Source organism: Rhincodon typus, chromosome 20, assembly GCF_021869965.1.
Source record: "Rhincodon typus isolate 14 chromosome 20, sRhiTyp1.1, whole genome shotgun sequence".
Lineage (NCBI taxonomy): Eukaryota > Metazoa > Chordata > Chondrichthyes > Orectolobiformes > Rhincodontidae > Rhincodon > Rhincodon typus.
The window spans coordinates 24,348,860-24,367,478 of record NC_063351.1 but is presented as its reverse complement, the minus strand read 5'-3'; the positions used below and the strand labels follow the sequence as shown (position 1 = coordinate 24,367,478).

The 18,619-nt window shown below is 38.8% G+C and overlaps 1 protein-coding gene across 1 annotated transcript in view; it reads left to right on the top strand.

The window, feature by feature from the left end:
* Nucleotides 1-18,619, top strand: part of LOC109919487 (dedicator of cytokinesis protein 1-like) — a 344,368-nt gene that overhangs the window by 219,159 nt on the left and 106,590 nt on the right. The window lies entirely within an intron of this gene.

The following is an 18,619-nucleotide window of genomic DNA, read 5'->3' as shown; positions in this document are numbered from 1 at the left end:
TGTGTATACTTCTGTGTATACTTCTGTGTATACTTCTGTGTATACTTGTTTTTGGACAGCGAAATACCAAGCGTTTTGTGCAGTCTTTGAGTTCTCACACTGACACAAACGAAAGCTAATATTTCAGTGATCAAGTCTTTCAGATTTAAGGAGTAACTACATTATTATAAAATTCAATTTATACAATTGAAATATAAATTTAATTCTGATTGCTCTAGCGAACCGGAGGGTGAGAGAACATGGCTTCTCAAGGCTTAATATGTATTGTCTCCTGTCTGGCATTTTAAACAGTAAAAGAAACCCTGCATTCTCTATATCCAGGTTGGTTGTGCCCCCGGGCGGGTCAGATTTATAATAATTTTTGACCCTATTTCTGTATATTTTACTTTAACCACATTCTTCAAGATTTCCACAAAACACTTAACTGTTTGTCAAGTGTGAGCACGTTTCTCCCAGAAACCGAAATATGCTGCATTTTTTGTTTAAAAGCACACAATTTATTATAGAAAATCTCATGTAACAATTTTTGAAGGTTTAAAAGGGAATTGCATGGACTGTCTGAATAGCTAAATTTTCACTTTTAAAAAGTATTTACTTTATCTAAATTGGATTTAGAGTTGGTAGAGTAACATGTTTTCTAATGGTCTCATAAAAGGTTACATTGTTAAGAAATGGAATTGATAAGAGTCACCTACAATTCAATATTGTTTGCATACTTTACAATATGGTAAATTGTTATTCTCAATCTAGGGCTTTTGTGGGAATTTTTAAATCAGAACACAAAAGCAGAAACAATACATTATCACAGAGGGATATGGAATAAGAATCTTGCCACACTGTTTTGTCTGAAAATGACAAACTTAATCAAGAAAGAACTAACATCGCACTGTGGGTTTGATTGATAGATAGTTATATAGTTTTACGCTGTGCATTTAAACCCCTCCCCAATCCTAAGAGCCATTTAAGTGTATTAAAGTTCCTTAGGATTTGTATAACTGTGACCATGATCTATCTGTTCTTGTTGGATGACTGTTCCGGTTTGCGTGTACGGGAGTACGTCTTGGTAACATGGAACTGCCCAGATTTATGGGTGGAGAGTTGTAATACTTCTGGCATGAACATGGTTTAAAAAAATACTCATTTTTAGGATTTAATATGTGTGTCTTTGTTTATCACCATTTTATTGCTGCATAGTTGGCTATGTACCTTATTCATTTAGTTCTTCCTATTACAGTTCAAATTCAGTGATATCTTGTTTTCCAAATTTGGACGTTTTGTTTTAGAAAAAATGAAATAACTTGTATTAATTTAATGCCTTTATCTGTTTGGTCCAGCATTATTGTGATAGTTTTCTTTTATGATTCAGTCATTGTATATGCAGTAGTTACCTGAATTATCCCAGTTCAATATTGTGAAGGTTTTGTAGTAGCCTTGGTAGTTGCGGGTTTAATACAATTTGCAATATATACATACTTCTGTTGTGGTTGGTTGGCTTGCTGAGCTGGTTTGTTGTTTTTCCGCAGACGTTTCATTACCCTGCTGGGTAACATCATCAATGCAGCCTCCAATGAAGCACCGTTGTAATTTCCCGTCTGTTATTTAAACTCGAATCCGTTAAACTGGATTCCCTCACTTTTTTTCGGTTTTCCTTCACAGTGGAGTGTATATGGGGTCGAGCTCTGTCTAGAAGTCTGGTACTCCACACACGTAGAGTTCGACTCCATATACACTCCACTGTGACGGAAAACCGGAAATGAGATAACCCAGCTGAATGGACTCCAGAGTTTAAATAACAGGCGGGAAAATACAACGGCGCTTCATCGGTGGCTGCAGTGATGATGTTACCCAGCAGAGTAACGAAACGTATGCAGAAAAACAACCAACCACAACATCCACAACCTGAGCTACAAACCTACTCTAAAACCTTAGAGACCTACGGCCGAAATATACGTACTTCGCAACGAATTCATTTTGTATTTGATTGAAGATTACAGTTTGAAACTAAGGGGTCAGCAGTTACACCTTAGCTGAAACTCTCTGTCACAGGCTTCTCTCGATGGTTCCTGAGTCAGGGAGGCCAAAGAGATGGATGATATTGATGATAATGGTGCACAGTGTGAATGGCCCCTCATTAATTATCAGGACTGTCTGAGCTCTTTCAAGACATAGTGACCAGTGAGGGATCCATCAGCTGAGGTGCAAAGTGCATTCAATCCTTATGTTTTTGCATTAATAGCACCATAGACTAGTTAATGCTACAGAATGTTTCTCACATTCCCTAATATTAGTGTGCTGCTCTTGGCATCCACATGGGGAATGAATTGGTATCTCTCTGGGAGGTTTGCCACTAATTCAGCAAAGGAGCTCATGCACTTCAAATCCTGAGACCTGCTGGGGCACATTTGTTCAATGATTGTTTTTCCCATTATCTCAATCTTGTAAACTCCAATGACTATAGGCCAATGTACTCCATGTATCCTTATGAGAAAATCCCTTCAGACTTGGAATCAATCTAGTGAACCTTCTTTGGGCTCCCCTAACACGAGCATATCTTTCCTTAGTTAAGGAAACCAAAACTTTTCAAAGTATCCAAGTGTGGTCTAACAAATGCCTTGTATAGTTTTACCAAGACATGCCAACATTTATACACCATTCTCCTTGAAGTAAAGACCAATATTCCATTTGCCTTCCCTATTTCCTGCTGAACTTAGATGCTAGCTTTTTGTGATTTATTCACATGGACTAACTTATCCCTCTGTGCTGTAGCTTTCTACATTCCTTCTCCAATTAAAATAATGTTCACCACCTCCATTCTTCATGCCAAAGTGCAAACCTCCCATTTCCCCATATTATTCTATTTGCCATGTTTTTCCCATTCGCTTGTAGTATCTATATTATCTGCAGAGTTTGTGTGAAGAATCAGACAAAACTCAAAACATTAACTCTATTTCTGTCTGCAGATGTTGCCAGTCCTCGAAGGTTTTCTAGCATTCTCTGTGTTTGTTTATAAAGCCATGCTGACTCTGCTCGATTTATATTAGGTATTCCTAAATGCTTTGCTATTACATCCTTTATCCAAAATATTGAACTCTTAACATTTTTCCCACAGATATTAAGCAACTGGTCTAAAATTAACTGTGTTTATTTTGTAATCATCCCTTTTTGAATTAGGGTTTTGCATTCAAAGTTTTCATGCCATCTGAACTTCTCTGATTCTGGAAAAGCTTATCAGCCATTAGCCCCTTTAATTTCCTGAGTACATTTACTTCGAGTGATACTTATTGTATTTATTTCTTGCACCGTTTTGACCCTTTATGATTTAGTACTTTAGAATGCTACTTGTGGCTTCTACTGTGAAGACTGATACAATGTATTTATTCAACAACCACTTCCTTGTTCTCCATTGTTATTTCCCAGCATAATTCACTAAGGGACCTGTGTTCACTTTGGCTGCTCTCTTGTATAATTATTGAAGCTTTTGCTGTCCAAATTGGTTTTGTGCAATTTTTCACTCAAAAGTTTATCATCGCCTGCTTTTGTTTTGGTCATCTTTTGTTAATTTTAAAACTTTCCTAATCCTCTGTATTATCCCTAACTTTGCCACATAATATGTTCTTTCTTTTTAATGTGATGGTACCCTTAGCCTCCATGGTTAACCATCATTGACTTATCTCCTTCCTAGAATCCTCTTTTGTCACTGGGATATGTCTTTGTTGTGAGCCATGAACTATTGCCTTGCAAGTTTGCCATTGTCCCTTAATGATATTTGCTAATAAATGCTTTTCTCAGTCCACTCCAACTGGCTTTCCACTCATTCCTTGAGGTTAGGTACTATTTTTGTTAGAAATATTATTATCTATTTATTTGTCTGTTATCTGTTGAAGAATATGCCAATTTGGTAAAAAGATGAGTAGCATTTGGGAAACTTTCTACTTAAGGAAGAGATGAGGAGGAATTTCTTCTCCAAGGTCACAAATCTGTGGAAGTCTTTATTGCAGAAGTCTGTATAAATTATGTTAAGAATTACTGATTATTTATTAATCAGTAAGAAAATCAAAGGTTGTGGGGAAAAGTCAAGAAAGTGAAGTTGAGCATTGAGATTAACATGGTTTTATTCAACAGCAGAGCAGACTTGATGGGCTGATTGCTTAATTCTGCTATTACTGAGGCTCTCACCAGAGATGCTTTCTGCAGCAATTTCTTTGAGATCTCCAGCATTAGGAGTACGTTAAATTCACTTTGGAGTTTCCTTGGACTTCTGGGAAGCTTTACATTGCAAAAGAAGTTGTGTTAGCCCACTGAATTGGCCACAACCCTAGATAAAATTAGTCATTATTAAAGATACTCTTAAAATTAAGCTAGTTCTTAGTTGCTAACCATTTGTTTACACTATATTTTAGTTAGACCATTGACAATGTCTCGCTCCTTCCCTGGCCTTTTGGAAGTCTTTGAGTCCACATTTCCATGTCATGCACCCATCTGATTTTCCTTACTTGTCAAATGTTTTTATGCTAAATTTCTCCTTCAATTGTTGCCTGATAACCAGTGTCCATTCTTTATTACCAATGTTTGTACTTTTCTACCTTCTTGTCTTGAACTAAACGTAGCAACCCTTATTGAGATTTATGCAATTGGGGTTGAGGGGATAGAAGGTCAGTATGGTGAGAATCGTTTAGTTTGAAGTGAACGAGGCACCCGACTTTCTCGAAAGGCACTTTTTGCAACAATAAAGAGGCCTCAAAGATCTATCCATTGGACCATGCCTATCATTAGGGAAAAAAGAGGATTTAAAGGGATCTTGCAGTTGTTAGCATTCAGTCCAAGCTCCATGTTGTCCATTACTGCCTCGGAGCTCATGACTTCAGAGGGTGTCATGACCAACAGTTTGAGAAGCCCTGTGCTAGCTATTCTTTTTTTTTTCTGGCTATGAGTGTGGCATTGCCTGCACACCTGAGATTTAATTTCCAATGACTTCTTGTGATGCAGCCATATCACTGCACCATCCTCATATTGTCCCTCATACAGCATTGAACAGCCAAGATGACACAAGGCACCTCTATCTTATTGTCTTCTGAAACAGGAATTGGTTTGTAACTAGGTGTTAATAGGAGTGTTGTGAAAGCTTTGAAATATAATTTCTTCATGGAGAAAATGACTACTTATCACCACAACAATTAGAAAAAAAATACTTGTGCATAGTTTTTTGAAGTCATTATCTGTTAAGCATAGTTGTTGGACTAAAGTCTGTAAAATACATATTTTTTGTGATGAAATCATTTTCAATTGTATTAATCAAATTGCTCTCATTAGAGAAAGATGACTCTGAGAGTCACCATGCCTCAGATAAAGGGAGAAGGTGAGAAGGAGAATCCTTCATGGTAACCTCAGTTGATGCAGGAATTGAACCCACGCAGTTGGTGTCATCCTGCATCACAAACCAGTCATCCAGTCAACTGACTTAACCAATCCAGTTACCACAAAGGACACACCTCCTCAATCTCTCCTTGCCTGAGGTATGGCAACCTTCAGGTTAAACCACCACCTCTCTTCTCTCTCGAACAAGAGAGCAGCCTTCTGGTCTGGGACAACAGTGGGGACTTTACCTTGATTAAACTGCTCCAAGTGGCTACTGAAATATGTCAAGGAAATGTTTTTGAAGCTTTTCTTTTAACCTTGAAATCACATTCCAATGTGCTACTTAATTGCCTTGATTTTCTGCCACACGTTTGATCACCTCTCTAGATGGTCCTGCCATGACACAATACATCCTTCTCATTTTAACATGGTTCAACGTATCTTATTAATTGTTCCTTTAAAATGCTTTGGATGCCTTTCTGCACTTAAGGTGCTGCAGAATGCAAATATTTGTCAATTAAAAATAATTACTTTGACAACTTGTTTCTTGCTGATTCTATTCTGATAATGGAATAGATTGAATGCTAAATAGTGCAAAAAAAGTTTGACTCACAATCTTAAAAAAATTTAAAAATGTTATTTGTGAAATAATAATACCTCCGTATAAAAAAAATGGTTGAATAGTTGCTAAATTCATTCATGGGACGCTGAGCCACTATTAATTGTCGATCCTGAGTTGCCCTCAAAACGGTTGTACATTCCTGGCTTCGTGAACCACTGCAGTCCATTTGGTGTAGATACTCACATAATACTATTAGGGAGAGAGTTCCACGATTTTGACCCAGCGACAGTAAATGAATGTGACAAGTCAGAATGGTGAATGGCTTGTACAGCAATTTCCAACTTTCTGAAGAAGGGTCCAGACCTGAAACGTCAGCTTTCCTGCTCCTCTGGTGCTGCTTGGCCTGCTGTGTTCATCCAGCTCCACACCTTGTTATCTCTAACTTCCAGGTGGTGGCGTCTCCATGCACCACCTCCCCTTGTCAGTGGTTGTGGGTTTAGAAGGGCTGCCAAAGAACCCTTGGTGAATTTCTGCACTTCATCTTGTAAATAGTGCACGTTGCTGCTACTGTGTGTCAGCGGTGGAGGGATTGAATGTTTGTGAACATGGTGCCAATCAGGTGGACTGCGTAGTCCTCAATTCAAGCTGTGTGTTGTTGGAACTGCACCCATCCAAGCAGGTGATGATTATTCCATCACAATTCTGATTTGTGCATTTTATATGGTGGACTGTATTAAAATGATTAATCCATTTCAGGTTTGGTCACTCTTAATCCTGGGCTGTTGACAGTGCCTGATTTGGCAATGCTAGTACTATTGAATTTCATGCTGTTGAATTCCGACCAGCTCCTGTCTTTTTCCAAAAACAATACAATAAGGAACTGCATAAGTATTTATTGTGATAACAGTCTATTTTCCTTTGTTTAGTGATGAAATGTAATAATATGCAACTTGCTAACTTTATAAATTTTGATTGAATCCTTTCAGCTTGCTTTCAAAGATAAACTGATTGAAATTACTGAAGTACTGGGAAATGTTCTGTTTTTGCTAGCTAACAGTAGCTCATTCTCTGGAAGTGAGATAGACTTCACATGTTAAATCTGAGTAAGTGAATTTGACCCACTGAACTCAAAAGAAGGTTGATGTATGTTCATGAGGCTTCCTTTTAGTTTTACAACATTCTTTGCCATTTAAATTCAATGAAACAAAAATTACACTTGTGTGTGGTAGAGGTAGCTATATTTTACCAACGACATAATAGGTTTCGGACTACACCAGGTTATAGCCCAACAGGTTTATTTGAAAACGCAAGCTCTCAGAGCTACGAAAGCTTGTGTTTTCAAATAAACCTGTTGGACTATAACCTGGTGTTGTGTGATTTCTGACCTTGTCCACCCCAGTCCAACACTGGGACCTCCACCTCAAGGTTTCAGACTGTATGTGATAATTCTTTATATACAAATTAATTTTCCAAATTGCTGCCATAGTACCTATGTTTAAAAAAAATTGCAGGCATGTGAATAAACCAAATTTAGCAATATTGAATGAGCCCGAGGAAGCTAAAACAAAATTTAGTTTGTCATGGAATAGCAGGAAATGTTGCATTCATTTTCCAGGATGACGCAAGCACTCCGTAGTCAATGCATTTGCTTTTGTGGAGTACTGCAGGCAAACTCAGTGGAATTGTTGTAAAGATGGCTTAGGGATCGATATTATGTATGGAGAAGTACATTGGAAATAGTGTGTAGGTACTTTAGGAAGCATTTGACACTGTGTCACAGTTGAGACTATTGATCAAGCTTAAAAGGTGAGAAAGTAAGTAGTAAATTAGGTTAAAGATTGGTTAGAGTAAATGGGACAGAGACTTGAATTTATGGTCAGTTTACAGTGTGGTTGAAAGTGATGAGCTAATGTTGTGCAGAACTCAGTTCTGATGCAACTACTCTTTACTGTATTGTCAAAAATGGAGACACCGGGTTGCCAAAATAAAAAGCACTGTAAAATTAAATACCAACTTTGAATATGAACAGAGACTGCAAAGTGATGATGAAATAGGCAAAAACATGATTGATCAACTTCAATCTCAACGAAGAACATTTTTTAAAATAAAGTAATATTTATACTTCACAGAACTACTGGAATGCTGCATGCAATTCTGGTCTCCCTGCTGTAGGAAGAATGTTGTGAAACTTGAAAGGGTTCAGAAAAGATTTATAAGGATGTTGCCAGGATTGGAGGGTTTGAGCTATGAATAAACTGGGGCTGTTTTCCCTGGAGCCTCGGAGGCTGAGGGGTGACCTTATAGAGGTTTATATAAAATCAAGACGGACATGGATAGGGTAAATAGACAAGGTCTTTTCTCTGGGGTGGGAGAGTCCAAAACTAGAGGGCATAGGTTTAGGGTGAGAGCGGAAAGATTTAAAAGGGACCGGCAGGGCAATTTTTTCACACTGAAGGTGGTACGTGTATAGAATGAGCTGCCAGAGGAAGTGGCAAGGGAGCTGGTATAATTACAACATTTGAAAGGAATCTGGATGGGTATATGAATAGGAAGGGTTTAGAGGGGTATGGGCCAAACGCTGGCAAATGGGACTACATTTATTTAGGATGCCCGGTCGGCATGGACGAGTTGGAGCGAAGGGTCTGTTTCCTTGCTGTATATCTCTGTGACTCTATGACTCTAATTACCAACAGAGAAATAGACCTGAGCTGGTGTTTACACTTCACATGAGCTTCCTCCACCCTTAGTTCATCATTCTCGTGAATTAATATTTTGAAATGGGATTTAAAATGTTTATAATAATTCACATTTGAGGAAAACTAAAAGTTTATTCTTCCAAATTATGGTACAGTAATTTAATTACTGTGATAAATAGTTAATATTGCTTTTTTCCCTACCCAGAAATATACATTTAATACTAAGAGAAAAAATTGAAGAGCAATTTAGGTGGCAATGACGATTTTGGAGTTCAGTTTTGCAGCATCTTCAAGCCAGCATTTCAAGTAGATAAAACATTAATGTAAAGTTCATGTAATACTGAATTTGAAGTGCTTGAGATATTGAGCACAAGAGGCGAGGGTTGCATTTATATAGTGCCTTTCAACAGGATGAAAAGGTGTCTTAAAATGCTTTACTCTAGGGATAACACTCCTGTTTTTTGCAGTAGTGCTACATGATCCCTTGCATTCACTGGTGAATGCAATCGGGGTTCATCTCTTACTTGAGAGGCACTGGAGCGTCAATGTAGATTTTTGTTTACATGTGGTGGAATAAGAATTCAATGCAGAACCTTGTAACTTAGGCATTAATGCTATTCATCGAGCCATAATTGTGTAATGCTGTACTCTATTATGAGATGATGAATGAGATATGATCTAAATGAAACTTATAAAATCCTAAGAAGAATGGATCGACCACCAGTCATCTTTCTCTAAAGAGTGAGCAGCCCTATGATCCTCTAGGACTATGATGCATTTTGTTCAAGGAAAAAGGTGATTAAGTACATTCTGAGTTTAGTTAAAGGCTGACTGAAAATAATCTTGCATTAACTTTTGCATGTGTTTATTCATAACAGTTTAACATTTTGATTGAGACGGCATAAAAGAGATGGTAGTGAATTGGCAGCCCATTTTACATCCTTTGATTTTTGCTTCAATTGGTCACTACTCTGTTTAGTTTCAAAAGAACAGACAAGGTTAAACTGATGTTAATGTGAAACTGAATTAATAAATTATATTGTGCATTCTTATGGCACTGAATAAAAATGCAAAAATGAGCTCCTTCACTGGTAGGGTGAGGTGGTAAGTTTTGACTACACCTGTAGAAAAAGTGATGGTCTTGTGAAACTTACACTGAGGTAATGATCCAAAGTAATGTACTTTTCAATCAAAATCTGGGAATGAAAGAATTAATAATGATCTACATGTGACTCCAGACCAATGCCAATGTAATTGATTTTAAACTGCCATCTCAAATGGCCAAACAAGCCATTCAGTAATATCAACTGCTAGGGAGGGAAAAAATGAATTAAACTAGATGGACCCAGCTGGCATTCTCCAAGGCACTGGAAATGACACGCCAATCCCTTCTTGCTAACATCTGAGGAATAGTGCCAAAGTTGCATAAGCTGTCTCTCAGACTAGTCAAGCAACAGCCTGACATAATCATGTACACAGAATCATACCTTACACACTGTCCCAGATCATGACCATTCCTGCGTATGCCCTGTTCCACCAGCATAGGTGAAGATACAGTGATACTGCTGTAGGAGTCTTCAACATTGACTCTGGACCCCATGGTGTTTCTTTGGATCAGGTCAAACATTGACAAGGAACCTGACTAGTACATACCGACCCCCTTGGCCGATGAATCAGTACTCCATATTAAACTACACTTGGAGGAAACACTGAGGGTGGGAAGGGTGCCATTCTATTCTCTGGGTAGGGAACTTCAAAAATGGCAGCACCAGTACTCACTGACCTGGTTGAGTCCTAAAGGACAAAGCTGCTAAAGTGGATCCGTGAGAAGTGATATGGTCCTTGTAGAGATAAAGCGCTGTCTTCACGTTGAGAATTCCGTTGTTTTGCGCAGCACTACCATTTTGTTGAATTGGTGTACTTCAATTGGATCTACCAGTTCCAGACTGGGCATCCAAACTATCAGCAGCTGAATTTTACTCCAATACAAATTATCACCCTCATGGCCCGGCATAACCCAACTTTGCCATTACTAAGAAACCAGGTGATCAACCCTGGTTCAATGGAGATTGCAGGATGGCATGACAGGACCAGCATGAGGCATACCTAAGAATGAGATGTCAACCTGCTGGAGCTACATTACGGGACACCCTGAATACCAATCAGCATAAGCAGCAAGTGATCACAGATCTAAGTGATTCCATAACCAATGGATCAGTTATTAGCTCTGCAGTCCTGCTGCATCCTGTTAAAGGTGATGAGGAGGAAGCTTCACAAACATCCCCATCTTGAATAATAGTGGAGCCCAGCACATCAGTGCAAAAGATAAGGCTGAAACATTCACAACAAGTTTCATCCTGAGTTGCCAAGTGGCTGATCCATTATGGCCTCCTCCAGAGGTTCACAGCATAACAGATGCTAATATTCAGCCAATTCGATACACTCCATGTGATATCACGTAATGGTTAAAGATACTGAATGCTGCAAAGGCTATGGGCCTTGACAACATTCTGACAATGGTACTGACGCTTTGTGCTTCAGAACTTGTTATGCCCCTAGCCAAGCTGTTCCAATACAGCTACAACGCCAATGTTAACCTGACAATGTGGAAAATTGACCAGGTATGTCCTGTACACAAACAACAGAATAAATCCGATCTGACCATTCACTGCCTCATCGGTCTACTCTTGATCATCAGTAAAGGGATGGAAGGTGTCATCAACAGTACTGTCAAGCAACACTTGATTAGCAATAACCTGCTCAGTGAAGATCAGCTTGGGTTCCATCAGTGGCATGCAACGGATGATCTTATTCCCCTCAGGGTAGTTTCCTTAGCCTACCCATCTTCAATTGCTTCATAAATGACCTTCCCTCCATCATAAGTTCAGCACCATTTGCAATACAGTAGATACTGAAGCAGTCCATGTCCAAAATCTGCAATATCCAAATAATATCCAGGCTTGGATGACAAGTAAACCTCCATGGCAGGCAATGACTATCACTAACAAGTGAGAAGCTAACCATCTCCCCTTGACATTCAATGGTATCAACATCCTTTTCCAGAAATTGCACTTGTCTGACTACATGAATAACATGTCTACAAAGAGCAGATCAGAGGCTAGGAACCCTGCAGCAAATAACTCTGCTACTGCTTCCCCAAATCCTGTTCATCATCTACAAGGCACAAGCCTGGAGTTTGATGGAATACTGTCCATTTGTTTGAATGAGTGCAGCTCCGAAGAGCATCCCACCCAAACCTATCCCATAGTCCCACGTTTACTATGACTAATCCACCTAGCTTACATAACCCTGGACACTATGTATAATTTAGCATAGTCAATACACCTAATCTACACATCTTTGGTCTTTGGGAGGATACCGGAGCACCTGGCAGAAACCCATATAGACACAGGGAGAATGTACAAACTCTACAAAGACAGTCACCTAAGGCTGCAATTAAACTCAGATCCTTGGTGCTGTGACACAGCATTGCTGACCACTGAGCCGTTGTGTTGCCTAAGAAGCTATATTCTTATTTTGTCAGTTGTCACTGAGGAGGACACCAGAAATCTCCCAGAAGTAGGATCCAAGTGGTTAGGGAAAATGAGGAATTGAAGGAAATTAGCATTATTAAGAAGATTGTACTGAAGTAATTAATGGAGCTGAAAGTTGATGAATGCCCGTGACCTGATGTTGTTCTTCCCAGAGTGTTAAAGGAGGTGGCTGTAGAAATGGTTGATGCATTGGTGATTATCTTCTAATATTCTGTGGATTTTGGATTGATTCTTGAGGATTGGATGGGAGCAAATATCACCAAATATCACCCCACTATTTTAAGAAGAGAGTGAGAGAAAAACTGGGAACTACAAACCTGTTAGTCTTTTGTCAGTATTGGGGGAAAATGCTAAAATCTATTATAAAGGATGGGTTAAATGGACGCCTTGTTGCTAATTGTCTTATTGAACATTGTCAGCATGGATTTTTGAATGGGAAATTGTTAAGCGAACTTCTTGGAGCTTCTTGAAGGTACTAACAAAATTGCTAAAGTAATGCAGATAGGTGTAGAATGCTTAGATTTTCAGAAAGCTTGATAATAAGGTCCCCACAGGTGGCTGTTTAGACAAGTATAAAGCACATAGGAGGTAATGTATTGGCACAGATTAATAATTGGTTAACAGACTGAAAATGGAACGTAGGAATAAATGAGGTCGTTCTCATGTTGGCAGGCTCTGAGTAGTTGGGTACCGCAAGGATCCATGTTTGGGCTCCAACTGTTCCCAATAGATATCGATGATTCAGAGGTGGCTACCAATTATATATTTCGAAATTGATGATACAGATGATACAAATCTAAGTGGGAATGTGTTGTGAGAAAAATATGAAGAACTTTCAGAGGATTTGGACAGGCTTAGTGAATGGGCTGGTTAATGGCAGATGGAACATAATGTGAAAATGTGTGAGGTTATCCACTTTGGTAGGAGAAACCTGCGTGCAGAGCATTTATTAAATGGTAAGATGTTGGAAAGTTTACATGTACAAAGGAACTTAGACGTCCTTGTCAATAAGTCATTGAAATCTAATATACAGATATAGCAAGTTATTTGGAAGGCTAATGGAACATTCACCTTTATTGCAGGATGATTTGAAAACAAGAGTGGTGAAGTCTTGCTTCAATTGTACATGAGTTTGATTAAATCACCCCTAGAGTATTGGGTGCAGTTTTGGTCTCCCTGTCTCAGGAAAGATGTTATTATCATAGAGGGAGTGCAATGAAAGTTCATTGGACTTGTTCCCGGAATGGTGGTGTTGTGCTGTGAAGAGGTTGGACAAACTGGATCTGTATTCTCTAGGGTTTTGAAGAATGAGAAGTGAGCTCACTGAAACCTACAAAATACGTAAAGTAGACAAGGTAGACACCAGGAAGATGCTCCCCCTGCTTGGGCCATCTAAAACCAAGTTTAAAAATAAGATATATCCCTTAGGTTGCAGATGAGAAGAAATTATTTTTCTCAGATGGATTGTGAGCCTTTGGAATTCTATATCAGGGAGGCATATAGAGGCTCAGCCTTTTGGTATACTTAAGGTATAGTGTGAGAGATTTCTGATTACCAGTGATATACACGGTTGTGGGATGGGTAAAAGGCATTGAAGTGTTTGGTCAGCCATGGTCACATTGAATGGGGGAGGGGTCTCAATGGGCTAGATGGCCTTCTCCTGTTCCAGTACTCCAAAATTGGAAATGCACTTAGAAGTGCAAAGAACAGTGTGCCTTCCAATTAAGTGAATGGAAAAAAAAATGTGCTCCATGTGGTCTCTTTGTGATCCATTGACATTTTGTTGTAATCTGCATCTTTGAGTAATAAAGGCCATTTTTTTGCAGGCAGTTCATTAATGATGAAGAAGTTGGCTTGATAAAGAGTGGTTTCAAGTTTTGGACAAATAGCAGTTGTATATCTTTGTTGTCTTAACAAAGGATTATTTTTACAAGAACTTGACAAGAATAAGCTATTTGTCCTCTTAGGCCTTCCTACCACCCAGTTGGATCGTGCTGATCAATATATGAGCTCCACTTTTCTGCCTTTATTTTGTTACTTCTTGTACCCTTCCTAACAAAAATAGATTTCGCTCAGTCTTCAAACGTCCCATTGTGGACTGTAATTATAGGGTGGAATTTTGGAAGGGGAAGTAGAAGTGTTGCAAATTCTACTGCTGTTAAATCTGAGGAAAGATGCATTCTAAATTTTGCTCCTAAATTGCCCTGATTTGAAGCTTGTGCTTCCTGGTATGACCTCAATGCTAGTTCCCCTGTGAGGGATTCTGCATTACTACAATTTAAATAACTTTAGCAATAGAAAATATGCCACTGAAAATTTAAGTAGAATGAGTAAACAACAAAGTGCATCGATGACTGTCAAATGCAAAACTTCTTTCATTTCAAGCTTATGTGAGACAGAAAAAAATGAATGAGTACCCTGGCAGTAAGGAGAGTGAATGATGAGGTGCAAATTATAGAGGATGATACATTGAATTGCTGTGAGCAAGAGAAACAAGGAATGCAGCAGCTCTGTTAAGACTGCATCAGCAATGAGCAATGCAGTGACACAAGATCATAAGATGTAGGAGCAGAATTAGGCCATCTATTGCATCACATCTGCTCTGTCATTGAATGAGATCATGACTGATCTGATGATCCTCAAATCTACTTTCCTGCCTTATCCCCATAACCAACTCTTGATACCTTTATTGATTAAAAAATCTGTCTCTAAGGAGTGAATATACTTAATGCCTTGCAGTAAAGAATTCAACTGATTTACTTCTCAGATTTAAAAAAAAATCCTCTCAGTTGTCTTAAATGAGTCACCCCATACTCTTGAGACTATAGCCTCTGGTCTTAGAATGCCCCAAACAGTAAACAACTTTCTACCCTTTTCCTGACAGCCCCTTTAAAATCTTACACATTACTATCAGCTTGCCTCTCCTTCTTGTAAACTCCAATCAATGTTAGGCCAATCTATCAAGTCTCTCCTCATAAGAAAATTCCTCCATGACTAAGAGCAATACAGTGTGTCTTCTCTGGACATTGCCTCCAATGTCAGCATATCTCTCCTTGGATAGAGGGAGCAAAACCATTACTAGTATTCCACATCTGGTCTGACACGTACCATATGTAGTTTTCATGAGACCTCCCTATTCTTAAACTCCATTCTCTTTGAAATAAAGGCCATTTTCCTTCCCAATTATCCACTGAACTTGGATGCTAGCTTTTTCAGATTCATGCACGAGGACCCTGAAATCCCTTTGTGCTTCTGCTTTCTCTATTTTAATAATATTCACTCCTCTATTCTTCATGCAAAAAGTGCATAACCTCACATTTTCCCACAATATTTGCCATCTGTCAAGTTTTTGCTGACTCAGTTAACTTGTCTGTGTCCCTCTATATACTCTCTCTGTCATCTTCAGCACTTGCTTTCTTACCGATCTTTGCTATCCACAAACTTTGTGATTGTACATTTACTTCTGCCATGCAAGTCATTTATATATATGTTGTAAATAATTGTGCTCCAGCACTGATACCTGTGGCACTGCATTAGTTACATCCTTATACTGCCTTGTTATCTCCAGTCTTTGTCTATGATTTGTTTGCCAATCCTCTATCCATGCCAAAACACTACCCCTGACACCTTGGGCTTTCATCTTTTTTAGTAGCCTTCTACAATCAGAATCCTTACAGTGTAGAAACAAGTCTACACTGACCCTCCAAAGAACTTCCCACCCAGCCACGTCACTCTACCCGTTCCCTGTAACCCTGCATTTCCCATGGCTAACACACGCAATCTACACGGCCCTGAAGACTAGGCAATTTACCATGGCCAATCCACCTAACCTGCACATCTTTGGAGTGTGGGAGGAAACCTATTGCAAACACGGCGAGAATCTGTAAACTCCACAAAGACAGTGGTCCAAGGGTGAAATTGAACCCCGGTCGCTGGCGCTGTGAGGTAGCAGTGCTAACCACTGTGATGTCTTATCGAACATCTCTTGGTAATCCAAATGTATTACGTCTACTGGTTCCCCTTTATCTATCCTGCTTGTTACCTCCTCAGATAACTAACTATATTATGTATTTCTAAATGCTGTACTATTTTCTCAGTGACATGTTAAACTAGCTGGCTTATAGTTTCCTGTTTTTTTGCTTCTTCCCTTTTTGAATAGTGTTACTTTGGCAGTTGCCTATTACCCAGTGTGATTTTCTTGGTAGATTACTGCCAGTGTATCTACAGTCTCTGCAGCTACCTCCTTTAAAATTCTAGGATACAACCTATCAGGTCCAGGGGACTTGGAGCCTTTAGCTCTCTTTGTTTCACTGATGCCTTTTCTGTAGTGATAATTATTGTGTTTACTTCCTCTCCCCCTTTAGTCCCATGATGATTTAGTATCTTTGGAATGCTATTTTTATCCCTTATCGTGAAAACCGATGCAAAATATTTATTCAACTCTTTTGTCATTCCTGGTTCCCTAGGGGGTCTAAATTCATGTTAACCTCTATCATTTTTATATTTTAAGGAACTGTTACTGTATGTTTTTATATGATTTGCTCGTTTGCCCTCAGTGGTTTATTGATTTCAGTTTTATCATTTTTTATCATCTTTGTTGGTGCTTGAACTTTCCCAATCCTTTTGTTTACCACTAATCTTTGTCACTTTTCTTTTGTTTCAATTTGATATTATCCTTAGCTTCGTTGGTCAACCATGGTTGCTGTATCCCCTTCTAAATCCCTCCCCATTGGGATACATCTTAGCTATGAGTCATGAACTACTTTCTTAAAAGTCTGTTACTAGGTAATGTGATGCCTCGTGTACTTGTTAATATATATGTGCATCTTCCTGTTTCTCAGTGTTCAATAATGAGATTCAAACTACAAGTAGTATTGTTACATGGATAAAAACTTGTCAAGCATTCTCAGACTAGACCTGCAGATGGTTCCAACCTGTAACTCCTGGCTTTTTTAAATGGAGTGTAGAACAGATTACTAAATAGATAGTAACATATCTACTCGGAAATTGTTAAACCCAGGTCTGTTCATTGGTATATCATAATTATAAAGTTTGGCCTGTGGACACTAATCCTCTAATTGATACAGAATGGTTTTTAAAAAAAAAACACACTCCAAATCCCTCACTAGCCATGAACAGCTGGAAATTTCTCAATTTAAAAAAAAAATTAAGTTTAGATGATGAGAGGCATAGATAGAGTGGATAGCCAGAGACTTTTTCCCAGGGTGGAAATGACTATTGCGAGGGGGCATAATTTTAAGGTGATTGGAGGAAGGTATAGGGGAGACGTCAGAGGTAGGTTCTTTACACAGAGAATGGTGGGTGCATGGAATGCGCTGCCAGCAGTGGTAGTGGAGTCAGATATATTAGGGACATTTAAACGATTCTTGGATAGGCACGTGGATGGTAGTAAAATGTAGGGTATGCAGGGTAATTTGATCTTAGAGTAGATAATAGGTCAGCACAACATCGTGGGCCAAAGGGCCGGTACTGTGCTATGTTCTGTATTCTATGTTCATGCAATTAATGCACTAATAATGGCACTTGATTAATAATTTAACTAGTTGCAGATATATCTGGAATGCTCGTAACTCCTTTCCTCTCCTGTTCATGATATCCATTGGAAGTTGTATTTTGTTGTAGTAAGCCTTCCTATCAATTGGTGCAGGCCACACAAGAGTGCACAGAGCTCCTTAATTGTTTCGTTCTGCTATACTGTTTTTTTTTAAACCTCCATTCGCCCCATAATATTTTCTGAATATGAACATTAAACTGGAGACACACTTATTTCAAGAACCTGTTTATGATTCTGTGCAAAAATATAATTTGGTTATAATTGTGAAATGTAGAAATCTCAACTGTCTAGTTAATGAGCAGAATTATAATTGTGACACTAAATATTTCGAACTTTGACAAGGAAACTTTTGTTGCCAGGTAAACTATTTGCGTGTTCTGCAGAAAATATAATTCCACTGAGGAGACGCCTAATTTGTTCATTTTTAAAAAAGTTGCCTGGTTGGATGTTCATGTTGTGAGGACCATTATATTGAATGAAAGCATGCTTTCAAAAATTGTCCTTCCCAAAGCACATTCTCTTTAGCTCTCTGCCTTCTTAATAGATAACCATAAGATATCGGAGCAGAATTAGGCCATTTGACCCATCAAGTCTGCTCCACCATTCGATCATGCCTGACACATTTCTCAATCCCATTTTCCTACCTTCTCCTCGTAACCCCTGATCCTGTTACCAAACAAGTACCTATGTAACTCTGTCTTAAATGCCCTCACTGACTTGGCCTCCACATTAGCCTGCGGCAACACAGATTCACCATCCTGAAGAAATTCTTTCTCAACTCAGTACTACAGAATCTTCCCTTCATTCTTGAGGCTTTGCCACGAGGTCCTAGTCATTCTGACCACATCTTCTCCACGTACGCTACATTTAGGCCTCT